The 16,310-nt window shown below is 39.2% G+C and overlaps 1 long non-coding RNA gene across 1 annotated transcript; it reads right to left on the minus strand.

Annotated features, from left to right (window-relative positions):
* Positions 1-11,929: 11,929 nt before the first annotated feature.
* LOC114149828 (uncharacterized) lies at positions 11,930-13,475 on the minus strand. Its single transcript, XR_003596594.1, has 2 exons — positions 12,402-13,475; positions 11,930-12,252 (listed from the first exon to the last, which is right to left on the minus strand). It is a non-coding gene; the product is annotated as an uncharacterized LOC114149828 (long non-coding RNA).
* Between the last annotated feature and the right edge of the window lie 2,835 nt (positions 13,476-16,310).

The following is a 16,310-nucleotide window of genomic DNA, read 5'->3' on the forward strand; positions in this document are numbered from 1 at the left end:
AAAAGAAACAGGAAGAATAGAAAAAAATCCAAGATAAAAGTTTGTCTTAATGTACCTTGTAATGTAAATTTAATGTAAAAGATTTGTAAAGCTGCTAATAGAAAATTAGCTTGAACGGTCCAGTTCAACAGCCAAACATTTATGCTAGGCTCTTTGTGTTTGTGTGAAAGTGAGTTAAACTTAAATGAGTTGTTTCTCATGGTTGGCTCAGTTTCCTAGTGAAGTTAAAAGAATAGTGAGAAGCTTATGTGTGTGTGCATGTATGTATGTGGATATTGGACAATTGGACATTTTTTAATCTTTTTTTGCACTTTAACTTGACTGCCAGGTCAAATTGACCCAAACACTATTTATGTAAAAAGTAGACGCAGCCGGGGTTGCAAATGTGTAAAATGAATACATTTTTCAGTTAATATTACCTATTATGCACCTATTAAGACAAATAGAAACAATTTCATGCAAGAAAATACTTCCAACTATTAAAAAAAAACAAACAAAAACTTTAAAAACGGGTCAATTTGACCTGCAACATAACAGGAGGGTTAAGTTGATGCCAAACAGAGAAAATGCAATTAAGTGTTTGTGGCTAAATGGTTATAGAAATATAATAGTTTAATGCAAATTTGTCCTGATTGTAAAGTGAATTTATTCAGCTTATTTTTTTCCCTGTTATTCATCAGCAGTAATTGCTTATGTATGGTGTCAATAACTGGCCAGTAGGGGGCAGTGTCACTACCTGAATGATGATTAAATGGATCTCAGGGAAACATCAGATCAAATATTGAGATTACTCTAAACTACATGGACCTGGGGAAGCTCTGGGTAAAGATTGTAGATCTAAATGGACCTGATTATCACAAAAGAAATTATTTCACTAATTTTTGCAGTAACCAATTATACATTTGGACTTCACTGTCTCCATGGTACCATGTTATCTTGGAGACATCAATGTCATTGATGTAATACATATAAAAATAAAATAACCTGAAATTCTGTGTAATATCATGATAATGTTATTGTCACATGGCCACAATGACAGATAAATATTGAACAGTTACAGCAGTTAGAAACAGCTCACCTCTCTGATGGTGGAGATCCAGGAGATTTAAAGTCAATGCGTTTATCACTTGACCTGTCACTCTTCAAGGACACACAACTGGGTTCTGGTTCTGGTTCTGGTTTGAGTCTCTGATGGATCCTGACAGAAACATGATGATTAAAACTTAATCTGTTCAGTCTGGATGAAGCAGCAAAGAGGAGCAGCAGCAGCTTCATCATCACGTCTGTTCTGGCCTGATATAGTGAACGCTGTGTGAAAAGGGCTGTGGACAGTTAGAGATGGTGACCTCACCTCTGACCTTTGCTCTGGCTCTCATCTTCCCCACACAGAGTGGTTTTAGAGGGAGGGACTCCCTCCTCTCTGTCCTCACACTGATCCATGCTGCTGAATTCACATCAGCTCACACACACTTTCTACCTTCACCTGCAGAGGAAACACACATCATTCATCTGCACATCAACTCTGATCATCCTTTACATCATTAGAGCTGGAAAAGATCAGCTGCTCCTCCTCTGATTGGCTCTTCTTCTCTGCTTCATATCAGTGTCAGGTGAATGCAGTCAGACAGCAGAGAGGCAGAGGAAGCTGCCATCAGCTGCTGCACTTCTACTATCAGTCCACTAGATGGAGACATGGAGCAACATTTACATTCACTGATTCAACCTGAACAGGAAGTATTTTAGTTAGTTAATTATAAACTCTATAAGTGTATTATATGTTTCATCATAAATTAACTACTTAATAATCCGGCTGAATCTAAGACTAATATTAAAAATAATTTTTCATTTTAAATGTAAGCAACATGAAATTGTTGTTTCTAACTTTAATGGTGGAGACCAGAGTTTGACACCATGAAATAAAATGATGAAGCAGTTTGTCCAGAGAAGAAAAGAAACATCAGCTGTTTGTCGTATTTGATTTTAGTTCCATCAATAATTTATTAATCTTGTAAATTAACCTTCAAACAGCAGAGAGATGAAACTTTGAGCTGAAATCAGAAGTTAACGTCAGAGAGCAAAAACAAAAGTTGGAAGTTTGTTCCACCACAGAAATGCACAGTACCGGCCACAAAGTCAAGAAATTCTGCTTGTAAATTTATATTATTATCTTTAATTCTTACCTGTGAAAGGTAAAGGAGGTGGGTCCACTTTGTACTATAAAACGGTTGAAACTAGTCCATGCAGCACTTTCTCTCCACTGCCACTTTCAAGATGGCGGTGACGTAAGTAGGACTCAGCGTATTTACGTATTAATGCCTATTGTCCAATCAGCGATTTCTCAGGTCTCACACTGGGACAAACCTCTTCCATTTTGTTAATGTTGTAGCGTTTTGTAATTTGTAATTGTGCTATGTTAATGTTGTTTCAGGGCTCTGAGTTAAAACTGATAAAGTGTCAAAATGATCCGATTGCTATCCGCTGTTCTGAACTGCTTTGAATTTGTGTTGTGTCATCATTAATGACCAGCAGCCTGATGTTTCTATTGTCTCTTGGTTTGTTTTGCTTCATGTCCGATTGATGAATTTCAGAATGACAATGTCTGTGTTGGTGAAACTTGTAAGCTCCGCTGTTGCAGGCATGTCTGTTTTAAAGTTATATTATCATGAGCTTTATTATTTGTGTATAAAGGACCCGGTCATTAGCCCCGCCCCCCGGCCAACTCTGACTTGTTCCACTTGTGGACAGCTCACCTGGTTTGTAGTTTTTTTCTTTCAGAGCAGAAGACCAGGAAGCAGAAGATCTGCAGTGAAATCAGACTACAAGTGGCTTATGTGATCTGAAAAAAACTAATATTCTGACTGAATCAAACACTTTTTAAAATTTATTTTGAAAGGAAGCAGCAGGAAACTATTGTATATGAATTTAATGGTGGAGAGCTCTCTTACAAAAGTCTGATTCAGATCCAGGATGAGACATAAACCCAAGCTTGACACATTAGTTCGTTCTAGTTTTATCCGTTTCACAAAATCCAAACCAAACTAAGGAGTTGTGACTATGTTGAGCCAGGCCTAAATAAATCAGATGAATATGTGTTAATAAATGTCTTAAAGAAACCATGAGTTCGGTCACAGACTCACTGATGCTACGCTAGATAAATGACATTCGCCAAACCGCACATCGAACAAATAACATCTTTTGATGGAAGATTATAAGGAATTGAAGAACATCATACTCAAGGCAATAAAACAACTGCTAAAATAGTAAACAACAGTCGATTGATTGAATGCATAATTTGCTCAGAATTTAAATTTTCATACAATTTCTAACTAAAAACCATCATAATCATGCCAACCATTTGCTCAAATAAACAACTTTAAATTTATAAATCAGTAGTGGAAGTCAATATTATAATGTGCGGACCTGATAGTGTTTATTTTTTTCTCTTTTTCTCAGTGAAGCAGATGCTTTTATTCTCCTATTACTTTCCTCATCTGCTCTGCGTTCTGCTCTGTGTATTGTACTATCACTTTTGGATCATCTCTCTGCATGTCTTCCTAACTGTAAACTATGGATCTGGGTTTGATGAGGAGAATGAGCAAAGGAGAGCCTTCCTGCCCCACCAGGACATTTACATCTGGATACATGATGAATTCCTGGGGGAAGAGGAAGACCCTGCATCTGTCCATATTGTTGGTTGAGGATTTTTAAGATGTATATATACACTGCTCAAAAAAATAAAGGGAACACTTAAACAACACAATATAACTCCAAGTAAATCAAACTTCTGTGAAATCAAACTGTCCACTTAGGAAGCAACACTGATTGACAATCAATTTCACCTGCTGTTGTGCAAATGGAATAGACAACAGGTGGAAATTATTGGCAATTAGCAAGACACACTCAATAAAGGAGTGGTTCTGCAGTTGGGACCACAGACCACTTCTCAGTACCTATGCTGTCTGGCTGATGTTTTGGTCAGTTTTGAATGTTGGTGGTGCTTTCACACTCGTGGTAGCATGAGACGGACTCCACAACCCACACAAGTGGCTCAGGTAGTGCAGCTCATCCAGGATGGCACATCAATGCGAGCTGTGGCAAGAAGGTTTGCTGTGTCTGTCAGCGTAGTGTCCAGAGGCTGGAGGCGCTACCAGGAGACAGGCCAGTACACCAGGAGACGTGAAGGAGGCCGTAGGAGGGCAACAACCCAGCAGCAGGACCGCTACCTCTGCCTTTGTGCAAGAAGGAACAGGAGGAGCTGCAAAATTACGTCCAGCAGGCCACAAATGTGCATGTGTCTGCACAAACGGTTAGAAACCGACTCCATGAGGATGGTATGAGGGCCCGACGTCCACAGATGGGGGTTGTGCTCACAGCCCAACACCGTGCAGGACGCTTGGCATTTGCCAGAGAACACCAGGATTGGCAAATTCGCCACTGGTGCCTTGTGCTCTTCACAGATGAAAGCAGGTTCACACTGAGCACATGTGACAGACGTGACAGAGTCTGGAGATGCCGTGGAGAGCGGTCTGCTGCCTGCAACATCCTTCAGCATGACCGGTTTGGCAGTGGGTCAGTAATGGTGTGGGGTGGCATTTCTTTGGAGGGCCGCACAGCCCTCCATGTGCTCACCAGAGGTAGCCTGACTGCCATTAGGTACCGAGATGAGATCCTCAGACCCCTTGTGAGACCATATGCTGGTGCGGTTGGCCCTGGGTTCCTCCTAATGCAGGACAATGCTAGACCTCATGTGGCTGGAGTGTGTCAGCAGTTCCTGCAAGATGAAGGCATTGAAGCTATGGACTGGCCAGCCCGTTCCCCAGACCTGAATCCGATTGAGCACATCTGGGACATCATGTCTCGTTCCATCCACCAACGTCACGTTGCACCACAGACTGTCCAGGAGTTGGCGGATGCTTTAGTCCAGGTCTGGGAGGAGATCCCTCAGGAGACCATCCGCCACCTCATCAGGAGCATGCCGAGGCGTTGTAGGGAGGTCATACAGGCACGTGGAGGCCACACACAATACTGAGCCTCATTTTGACTTGTTTTAAGGACATTACATCAAAGTTGGATCAGCATGTAGTGTTATTTCACTTTAATTTTGTGTGTGGCTCCAAATCCAGGCCTCCATTGGTTAATAAATTTGATTTCCATTGATGATTTTTGTGTGATTTTGTTGTCAGCAAATTCAACTTTGTACAGAACAAAGTATTCAATGAGAATATTTCTTTCATTCAGATCTAGGATGTGTTATTTGAGTGTTCCCTTTATTTTTGTTGAGCAGTGTATATATAACTCAACTTTTGATAACAGGATTTCTGCTTTTTGGACTTGGCGGTTATCTGGTATATCATGATTTTAGAAAACTTTGGCAGCTGTTCTGCCCATTGAGATGCTGCCTGTCTCATACAAGGAAATGCCTTGCTGTAAACACTCAGACTCAGATATTGTGTGAGCAGAACCACAAACAAGAAGAGATTCTTGCTGAGAGAAACAGTTCAGTTGCAGTTCCTGAAACTTAACGGCAGAAGGAACAAACATTGGAGAAGTTGCACTCTGATCATAAGTTTGGCTGATCATGAGTTTGGCTGTCTTGATTTGCCATTGAGGTTTATCAGTGAGAACAATTGTTGTCATGTGAATCTGGCTCCCCACTGAGATGCTGGCGTCGCCGGCTCTCCTCCCTCATTCTCCCACAGATCAGTAACCCAGGCTGTTGCAATGCACCAGGTAGCTGAGTTGCTCACTGGGGCAACTTCATTTCTCCGTCATTTCTCCTTCTCCCAAACCACATGTCCTGTTTTTATATTAACAACATGTTGTTTTTCATACGCAGAGGTTTTTTGCAGCTTCACACTGTGTCCTTAGACAAGGTTAGAACAGCAGTCTTCAGAAACAAACAGTAACATAAATCTTTATAACCTTGAAAATAGTGTTTTCTACCATCATAATGTTAAAAATAATAATAGTACATGACTGAATGCCAGAATGAATTTGCATCATTTTATTTCAGGGAGGGAAAAAAGATCAAGACATGCAGACAAGAAGGTGTAATTACTGACAAACACATTGGATTCTGATGGGTTTGGGCCACCAGGCTGAACTAAGAGCAGCAGGTTACTGGCAGAGGATTAATTACCATGTAACATATGTGCTGTTGGTTTTGTGAAACCAAATCAAGGTTTAATTAAGTCAGGATACCTGATAATTCATGGTTTAATCTTCTATCCTTTTTTTGGGAAACATCACTCAAAGTTTGAATCCAGCAAATAGAAACATAAAATAGTTTGATCAGAGAAAAACCAAAGAAACATCAGCTGTTCATGTTGTTTGGTTGCAGTTCATCAATATTCTAATAATCCTGAAGAATAAAAGGAAGAGATGAAACTTTGACCAGAAATCAGAAGTGGATGTTTTCTAAAAACATCAGAGAGCAAAAACAAACAAGAAAGTTCCTGAGGTCAAAGTTCAAGAAGGAAAATAAAGAAAACTTACAGTTTGTTCAAATGATCCAAAGAGTTGATGAAGAAAATATGAACAACAAAATGAATCTAAACTGAAAGTAAATGTGAGGGATGTGGTGGGACTGATGACATCACAACTCACATGATTTTTAGTTTCTTCTTTCAGAGCAGCAGAAAGTCTGCAGTGAAATTAGAGGCAGGTTGATAAAACCTTCATGAGGAAGGAGAGAAGTTCTGATGAAAATGTTTCATGATGGAATCATGAGGAGAAAAGAGTCCAGAGAAAAGAACAGCTGATTCCTGCTGCAGTAACTGGTCTGACTAGAAATACAAACAGGAAATAATCAGAAAGATCTAAATAAATAATCAGTAGTTCCTGATATCACCACAATACTGCAGCTGAAATCACACATTATTATAATATAGATTATTACTAAAGCTCCTATATACTGTCTCCAATATATATTTTTATATAATTATTATCTTTCTTACTTCTGAATCATGAGGCTTTTCACATTCCTGGGTAAAAGTTACTCAAGAAATCAAAATGTACAAATAATATGAATTCTGATTGACTAGAAGTTACCTGTGGAAAACCACAAGGGTCAGAACTGGGTCCTAAACTTTTCTTACTTTACATAAATGATTTATGCAATGAATCTAATATTTGCTGATACATTATTTTGATCTGGTCAGTTTGGAGCAGCAACAGTTTAATGGAAGGAGAATTACAAATATTAATGATGAGACAAAACTAGATTAACACTAAATTATGGAAACATTTGTAATATTTAGTAACAAGAAAGTAAAAAAATGAAAGTGCATACTTTAAAATGTTATGATTTAGTTTCCTGGGGGTCCACATTGAGCAGGGCCTCACATGGAACATGAACACCTTGGAGCTGATAAAAAAGGCCCAGCAAAGACTGAACTTCCTGAGGGTTCTCAGGAGGAACAGCATCAAGGAGAAGCTGCTGGTGTCCTTCTACAAGTGCTCCATAGAGAGCATACTGACCTACTGTATCTGCGTCTGGTATAACAGCAGCACTACGGCTCAAAGGAAAGCTCTCCAAAGGGTTGTGAATACAGCCCAAAAAATCATTGGCTGCCCTCTCCCCTCACTGGAGGACCTGCACAGCGACCGCTGTCTAAGAAAAGCACAACACATCACAAAGGACACTTCTCACCCCGGACATTCTCTGTTCACACTGCTGCCTTCAGGCAGAAGATACAGAGCAACCAGAACCAGAACCAACCGTCTCAGAGACAGTTTCTACCCGATTAGTTTTTTGGGGGGGGTTTCTTACCAGTTATTTGTTATTTCTTACATTGTGTGTGAATTGTGAGACAGTTATTTTTTGTTTTTAAGCATATGCACTGACTGATGGCACCTTTTAAATTTTGTTGTCCTTGTGACAATGACAATAAAGATTTATCTTATCTTATCTTAAGTGAATTTAAAGGTGCACTATGAGAGTTTAATAAAGAAAATATATACTTTTTACATATTTGTTAAAACTGTCATTATGTTGTGACAGTATGGTATGAAAGATAATCTGTGAAAAATCATTTTCCCCTGTCTTTTCCCAATCACATTTTATCTGTTTCATAGCAAACTGTCACAACATGGTGACAGCTTTAACAATATGGAGAAAACATATTTTTGATTAAAGTTATATATTGCACCTTGAATAAAATGCAACTACACAGCATTTTTTGAGAAGTCTGGAATGTATACGGGCTGCACAGTGGTGCAGTTGGTAGCACTGTTGCCTTGCAGCAAGAAGGTCCTGGGTTCGATTCCCGGCCGGGGTCTTTCTGCATGTAGTTTGCATGTTCTCCCTGTGCATGCGTGGGTTCTCTCCGGGTACTCCGGCTTCCTCCCACAGTCCAAAAACATGACTGTCAGGTTAATTGGTCTCTCTAAATTCTCCCTAGGTGTGTGTGTGTGTGTGTGAATGGTTGTTTGTCCTGTATGTCTCTGTGTTGCCCTGCGACAGACTGGCGACCTGTCCAGGGTGTACCCCGCCTCTCGCCCGGAACGTAGCTGGAGAGGCACCGGCAACCCTCCCGACCCCATTAGGGGACAAGGGTGAACAGAAAATGGATGGATGGATGGAATGTATATTTTGCATGTTGTCTGTGACTGTTGTTCATGGGGAGAGACATTTCAATAATCTAAAATTAATAGAAAAAATTTAAGCAACCTACTTGCAGATTGTTGCATGTAAAATTCATGAGCAGTAAATATTGTGCTAGTATCAGTTTTGGACCAAAGAAAGCAAGGCAGTTACAAGCCTTTAATATTGTGACGCTTTTTATGGGTCAAATAGACTCAAAAAATGGTAACAGCAGCTGCATGGGGGGCCCAATCTAATTTTTTGTCATGGGGCCCAAGATTCCTGGTGACGCCCCTGCAGACAGATCCAAATGACTGATGAACTTGTGTAGATTTCTCTGCAGATGCAACAAGGAGGAATTTGTGAGGCTGTATGTTCAGATCCCAGCAGCTGAAGTTCTGGTATTTTTAGTGAAGTCGTTTGATTTAATTTATTGTAAGTTATTGAGGCCACAGTCAGTGGTTTTTCTCACTGAGGAGAAAAAGTTAGAAGTTCATCTGCTATATGTGTGATGAGATCTGGATTCATGGTTCCCAAACCAGATGCTCAGATCTTCTCATCTGGAACATCTGGGAGAGCTTCTGACTAAAACTACAAACATCAGGTTCAATGAGGATCTGATAGATCTGAGAAGGTGAACGATGATGTATTACATTTTTTATAAGTTGAATTTTATTTAAGGTGTTTAAAAACAAAGTTTTTAATTTTGTTTGACTTTTTTCTGACAATTATGACAGTTTTTCCTTAAAAATTGAGCCAGTTTTATTTATAATTGTCTTATATTTTTCTTCACCATTTCATCAAACTGTGTTAAAAATAAATAAACTCCAGTCACTTGAGGAAACTGTATTAGTGATTAATATTTCTGCTCCAGAAATTAGATATTCCATTTTTAGTTCAATACATTTACTTTATAATTGGTCACCAAATGATTTATAGAATAAATGTCGGCCAGTAAACGGGTCAAAATCCTTTAAAAAATAAAAATAGTATTACATCCAGTAACAGTTCATTACTAAAAACACAAATTAAACACCAATTTAATTCACATAAAAATTAATCAACTTTGTAACAAACATTTCAAACAGATCCTCATAAAATCAGAAAGTTCAGTAGATTGATTTTATTTTCTGAACTTTTTAAAGTTTTATTTTAAAAACCTAATAAAAACAGAAATGTTCAATCTCCCAAATGTAAGAACAATAATGACAATAGAATAATTCAGTTGAATTGAATTATTTTAAGCAGAACCAAGTATGATAAATAATGTAATCATTCACAAGTTCCCCAAATGTGAGCTTCTTTCAAAACGGAAAAGATTTCAATGAACTTCTAAACCATCATATTACTCCTGGGTAGAGACGCTCCCATCAGGGTTTTTCCTGCCGGTTCTGATCACCATGAGGTCCGATCACTGCCGATCACAGATACCGATCACATGGATTGGCTGTTAATGTTTGGCTTTAGGTAGAAATGCTACTATGTGATCTGGCAAAATGGAGCCATAAAATCACCTCATTTAGACAAAAACATGTCCAATACTTGCAGGCTCACGGCTAATTGTTCTGGTTCTGATGGCTTGTTTCTGACCCAGTAGAGTAATTCAGCAGAACACAGGGAGGAGGCAGAGGAACTCCATTTGTTCTCTCAGATTATCTCATGTTAGGACATAGAGAAAGTTACATTAAAACTTTTTTAAAGTTTCCTCCTCAGTACCGCGTAGCGATGGTCCAACAAAGAATTATTGTGATGATTAATCAGGTTAAAAATTGGCTCATTCTGAAGATTTTTAACCATTTAAACCTTTTTTATACAGTTTTATACATTAAAAGATACAAAAATAGATAATTAAATCACTTATTAGAATATATTTATAAAGTTTTTTCCATCTATTTTTAAACTTTCTAACTTCTTTTCTGCAGTTCCAGGGTGAGTCTTTCTTCATGACTCTTTAAGGAATGAGAAGCTCAGCTCAATGTTTTTATCCAACCTTGTTATTAATCAGTGAAATAAGTTGGAGGAGAGACGTTTGGTTCCTGTTGCAGCTCAGTGTTAATCTGGTTAATCTGAGAGATGAGCTCCAGTCTAACACTGCAGTGAGGATTAAAACCGGCCAGACAAGGTGAGGGACGGAGGAGAGGTCACCATCAGGAAGTTTGAACCTCTGCAACAAACTGCATTTTAATCACAACCAGCTGCTGATTTTACTGGGTTTTGCTTTTTCCAATTAAATCCTTTATTTTCCGGTTTGGGTTGAATCAGGTGTGGCCCACGTTGGCGCTGTGGCGGGTCATATCCATGTTGGTTTATTCACTAAAAACAGGTTTACTTTCTGTTATCAGATTTAAATGTAAAATATAGCAGAGATGCAGCGATCAGACCTTTTCTGTCCAACACTGATCTCCAGTTTTCATTCTGCTCTGATCTTCCAGTTCCTGGGATTTTTCCTCCAAAGAGAAAAATGTTCTGCAGGTTCTGAGTTTCAGGTAGAAGTTCTGAATGAAACAGAAAATATGAAGATTTTCTCACTTTAGGCTTCAAAGCATTGACCTCTGACCTTCATGGGATGGGAATGTTTGACTTTAAATCAGGACTTTCTGAAAGGCAAAGTTGATGAAAAAATCTTTTTAATGTAAATATTTAAATTTGACCAGGAAAAGAACAGAATGAGCAGCAAATGAACCAAATGCAGAAAACAATGTTTTTTACTTCTCTAAAACACATGAAGAAAAACTGCAGCAAATTTACAAATGGAAGATTTAATATTCAAATCTGACATGTTTAGAAAAATAGGAGCCGATAGAAACAGAAAATGTTCAGTGATTGAGAAAAACTGATCAACATTTCAATGAAATCTGATGAATGAAAGGAAAAAAATAAGAGAAACAACATCTTGATATTCAGTGTGAAGCTTTGACTGGAAACAAACAGAAAAACATGAGGATCCTGGAATATTCCTGGAATAATCCTGGAATAATCCCAGCTTCCATCTTTTTAGGACTGGAAGAATAAAAAGTTTCCAAGGATTCAATCAAAATTGTTTCATCAAGAAACAGATTGTAGAGACTGAACTATCTGTTCAACAGTGAGAGAGTTTCTCTGACAGGAGGAAAATCTTTAGACTCTTTAGACTCAAATCAGCACAGAAACACTGAGGAACCGGACCTGAGCCACGAGAACCCAAAACCAGGAACCAGAGGTTCAGTGAATGTGGTGTTGAAGGAGTGGAGGAGGATCAGTGAGTCAGAGGAAACTCTGTAGAAGGACAGAATGCCAGCAGGACAGTCCACATACACTGCTACTCTGTTAGAAAACAGAGGAGGAAGAGAGACGAGTTTCTATGTCATTGTGCCAGACAGAGTAACCAACATCAGAGCAGCTCAGACTCCAGGAATGATCATTCCATCCAAACCAACAGTCTCTACTGTTTCCTTTCCTCCTGATTCTTCTGTAACTCACTGATATATAAACTTCTCCTCTCCACTCAACCTCCCAGTAACAGCGACCAGTCAAACCAGTTCTACACAGCAGCTGATGATAACAATCAAATCTGTCTGGATGATCAGGATATGACTGAAGCTCCTTCACATATGTCACCTTCCTGATGTCTTCAGACAGTTTGAGTTTTCTGTTCACTGTGTTTGTGTCGATGGTGAGTTGACAGGAATCTGATGGAGAGAACAAACACAATCCAGCTGCAGTTATTGATCATTTATTGACACTTTGATGATGACTCCTGAATGAGTGATGTGACAGTTTGAAGATGGTTGAATGTGAGCTGCTTTGTTGTCATGAATCAGATGAAAAACACACTTACACTTCCTCACACCTGGTGTCAAGAATGGGACTCCAGCAGGCTCCACCCTGAAAGGAGGAGGGGGGTCAGACCATCAGTCTCTTTCAGCAGCAAACATGGACATTACATGTCTCTCAGACACACATTGTCCTCCACTGAGACAGGAACAGTCCAACATTTGGATTGCAAACTGCAGTGGATGTAGGAAGGACAGTTGGTGCTGCTGCAGCACAACTCATTTCTCCAAACACAGGAAAAGCTCCAACAGAGAGGAGAAAGGAAATCCCTCAGTAACAACCTGAAGAAACTCACTGAAGCCTAAAAGGACATCAGGAAACTAAGGAAACATTTCTGGAAGCTCAACCTGATTTAATAATCAGCATTAAAATACAATCAATCTAAACTCTGACACAACACCTGGATACCTGTTCCATCCACACTCCCACACACAGATGAAGGAATGAAACACTAAACAGCCCTGCTGCTGAAAACCTGCTGTGGCCTCACTGTAATATCCAGAAATACAAACATTAAAAAGGAGAAGCTGCATCACATTCAACAAAGAGTTCAACAAGAATCAGAGATTTGATCTCTGAGCTCAGACTCACAAACCAGGGAGAGGCTTCCATCATCACACACCTCTGACAAACACCTCCAACCTTTCAGCACTTCCTCTACCAACCAACACCACCAGGTGGCGCTGCTGCACACATTTACAATGAGACCAAGAAGAAGAAGCAGCATCCTGAATCCAGCAGCTGCAGTAATGGCTTGTGAAAGTGTCCAAGGAGCATCTGGAACCAGAACCAGCAGATCCAACAGTCCAGAGAGTCTTTGTTTGCATCTTTCCTCTCAGATTTCCAAGCTGCTCTGAGAGGGAAATGACATCATCGTTCTACTGATGATGTCACGCTCTGATGTCACTGATCAGGAGCTGCTGGACTTGTACATTTCCAGCATGGAGGACAGAGAAGATCTCAGCTCTGATGAGGAGCTGGCCTGCCTTCAAACTGATTCAGGGTCAAAGAAATATTTCCAGATGAAGTCAGACTAAAATGTTGGATTGTCCTGCTGTTGCAATCAGAGGCCAAGAAGAAGCTTATAAGAAGAAGAATATAATTATTGACCTGAACTGGTTCTAAAGGTCTGGATGGTAAAAACATCCATTGTTTTTATGTCTCATTAGTTTCCCAGAAAGAGTTGAAATGTTTCAGAAGCTTTTATCCAGCAGCTCAGTAAAGATCTCTCCTCTTTCCAACCTGATTTAGTCCATGAAGCAGAACATCTCTGCTGCTGCAGCAACAGGAGGAAACTTCTCCAGCTCTCAACTTCTACACTCTGACTGCTTGGAAACAGATCAGGGAGGAACAGCCTTTTCTCCAGGCTGCCTCCTCCTGACTCTAGCGCCACCTACTGGCTGCTCACCAGAGGTGGAGAAAGAACTCAAACAATGTACTGAAGTAAAAGTACAAATAAACAGACAAAAATGTTCTCTAGTAAAAGAACCACATTAACATTTTTACTTGATTAAGTATTTAAAATATTTAAATTATTAAAAGTAAAAGTACTTGCTGAATGTTTTACCTAATGGTTAATACAATATCATTAAGTGTACCGATCACATTAATTGTACTACATCAGTAATGAGCCATTTAAAGCTGCAGATAAATCATGTTTTATTGTGTTTACTCTCTGTGACAGTTTAGATTTAGATTTGTGATTCTATGCATCAGAATATCAGGATGACCTGCGTCTCTCTAACAGTCCTTAACTACAATCATTTTCAGTAAATTAGAATATTTATAAAATGTATTTCAGTAACTCGGCTCACAAGTTAAACACATCATACAGATTAATTCCCCACAAACTGTTTTAAAGCTTTATTTATAAATTATCATGATTTGTTGCTTACTGTCATGATCTGTGTTCATTTTGAGTCTCTGTCCTGTCCTCCCTTTGATGATTCCCAGGTGTGTCTCATTCCCCGATTACCTTCTGTGTATTTAGTGTCACTTGTGTCTCTGTTGGGTCCTCGTCTCACCTGGCTTCCTGTTCCCTATAGTCCTGTGTGCCCAGTCTCTCGTCTCATCCTTCATGTACCGGTTGCTACCGGCGTCCAGCCCAGGCTCCGCCCGGCCGTGCTGCCCGGCTTTTGGATTTGGTGGACTGAGTAATTTTTGGACATTTTTCATTAAAAACATTTATTTCTTCACATCCTGGGTCTCCCGCCTGCTGCCTTCACTACCTCACACCGTTTCCTGACACTTACAGTTAATGAAAACATGACATTTCTGATCAGATTACAGACCAAATAAAAAACCTTAATGTAGAAATTTGGTCTGATGAAAAATATGTTTAATATCTGCTTAAATTGTTTTAAAAATCCTACCAACGAGCCTCATGGGAACCAATATTCTAATTTATTGAATATGACTGTAAATGTAAATATGAGATGGAGATTATTCACATTAATTCAGTAACCAGGATGTGGAGGAGTTTAACGTTACTGGGACATTCATGGCAGGAGACCGCTGCGCTCCATGCGCCCCGACCGCAGTAATCAATGTTACTGCCAGTTCAGCTGCTTACAACTATTTAATTGTTTTATTTATTGCAGTCGATTTAAACTAGAAGCTGGTAAGATTACATAAAACTTCTCTAACCTAAATCAGTTTAACACCCCAAAACTCAGACAGCGTTTAGCAGCTTAACTTTCCTCGCATATGTTTTTTCAGATTTGATGGTGAATTTTTGAAAGCTAGCAGTTCATGATATCAGGGAGGCAAAGGCAGCACCAGAATCATTGATTACTTTCAAACTAAAGAACAAATCAAAAGAGCAAAGCGACTTGGATGTAACTTGTAACGCAACGCTTTATAGAAATGTAGTGAAGTAGAAAGTACAGATACTGTAAAATGTAGTGGAGTAAAAGTTCCCACCATTAAATCTACTTACGTACAGAAACATGAAAAATGTCCTTAAGTTCAGTAACAAAGTTCTTGTCCCAACAACCAGGATCAGGTGAAGGACCTCTGCAGTCCCATGATGCTTCCTCTCCCTCTTCTAAATCTGATGGCTGATATCATCCCTCTACTTTATCAATAAAATGTTATTTTTCCATAGCAGAGGAACCGGGGGACGTATCACCCCCCCAATACTGGTGACAGTCACATTCGTCTCACCTAATAATTTCACCGAAGTTGCGAAGAATTTGAAATCTTCCACTCGCGTGCTTTTATTTTGAAGGCCCCCCTTTAAGGCTCAGAGGGCTTAAAGGCAACAGGAGTCAGAAACTCCATGTGAAAGAGGTAAACAGCCTGTCAGGAATGTTGCCATGAACATTGTTTGTTTATAATATCTTGCTGTCACTTTACTTTCACATGTATAAAAATATTTTTTGGTTAAACCGTTTTATTCTGGAATACTCACAGTTCAAAATGTTACTACTAACTTTGTCTAAAAGTTAGTTACTCTAGTCACAATGTTTTACTTCATCACAATGAGGCTGAAACAGCAGCAAAATTAGCCTTTAGCAACGGCTACACAACACCTGATCATACTGACCACTTAACATGTTAATTATATTATATATATTATATTATATTATATTATATTATATTATTATCTTATGTTATTCTATCTCTGCTGATTTCTCTTCTCTTCTCTTATCTATCTTCTTGTATCTCTTCTCTTCTGTTCTCTTCTTTCTCTTCTCTTCTCTTCTCTTCTGTTCTCTTCTCTTCTCTTCTCTCCTCTTCTCTTCTGTTTCTTCTCTTCTCTTCTGTTCTCTTCTCTTCTCTTCTCTCCTCTTCTCTTCTCTTCTCTCCTCTTCTCTTCTCTTCTCTTCTCGTCTGTTCTCTTCTCTTCTCTTCTCTCCTCTTCTCTTCTCTTCTCTTCTCTTCTCTTCTCTTCTCTTCTCTTCTCTTCTCT

Source organism: Xiphophorus couchianus, chromosome 8, assembly GCF_001444195.1.
Source record: "Xiphophorus couchianus chromosome 8, X_couchianus-1.0, whole genome shotgun sequence".
Taxonomy (NCBI): Eukaryota; Metazoa; Chordata; class Actinopteri; order Cyprinodontiformes; family Poeciliidae; genus Xiphophorus; species Xiphophorus couchianus.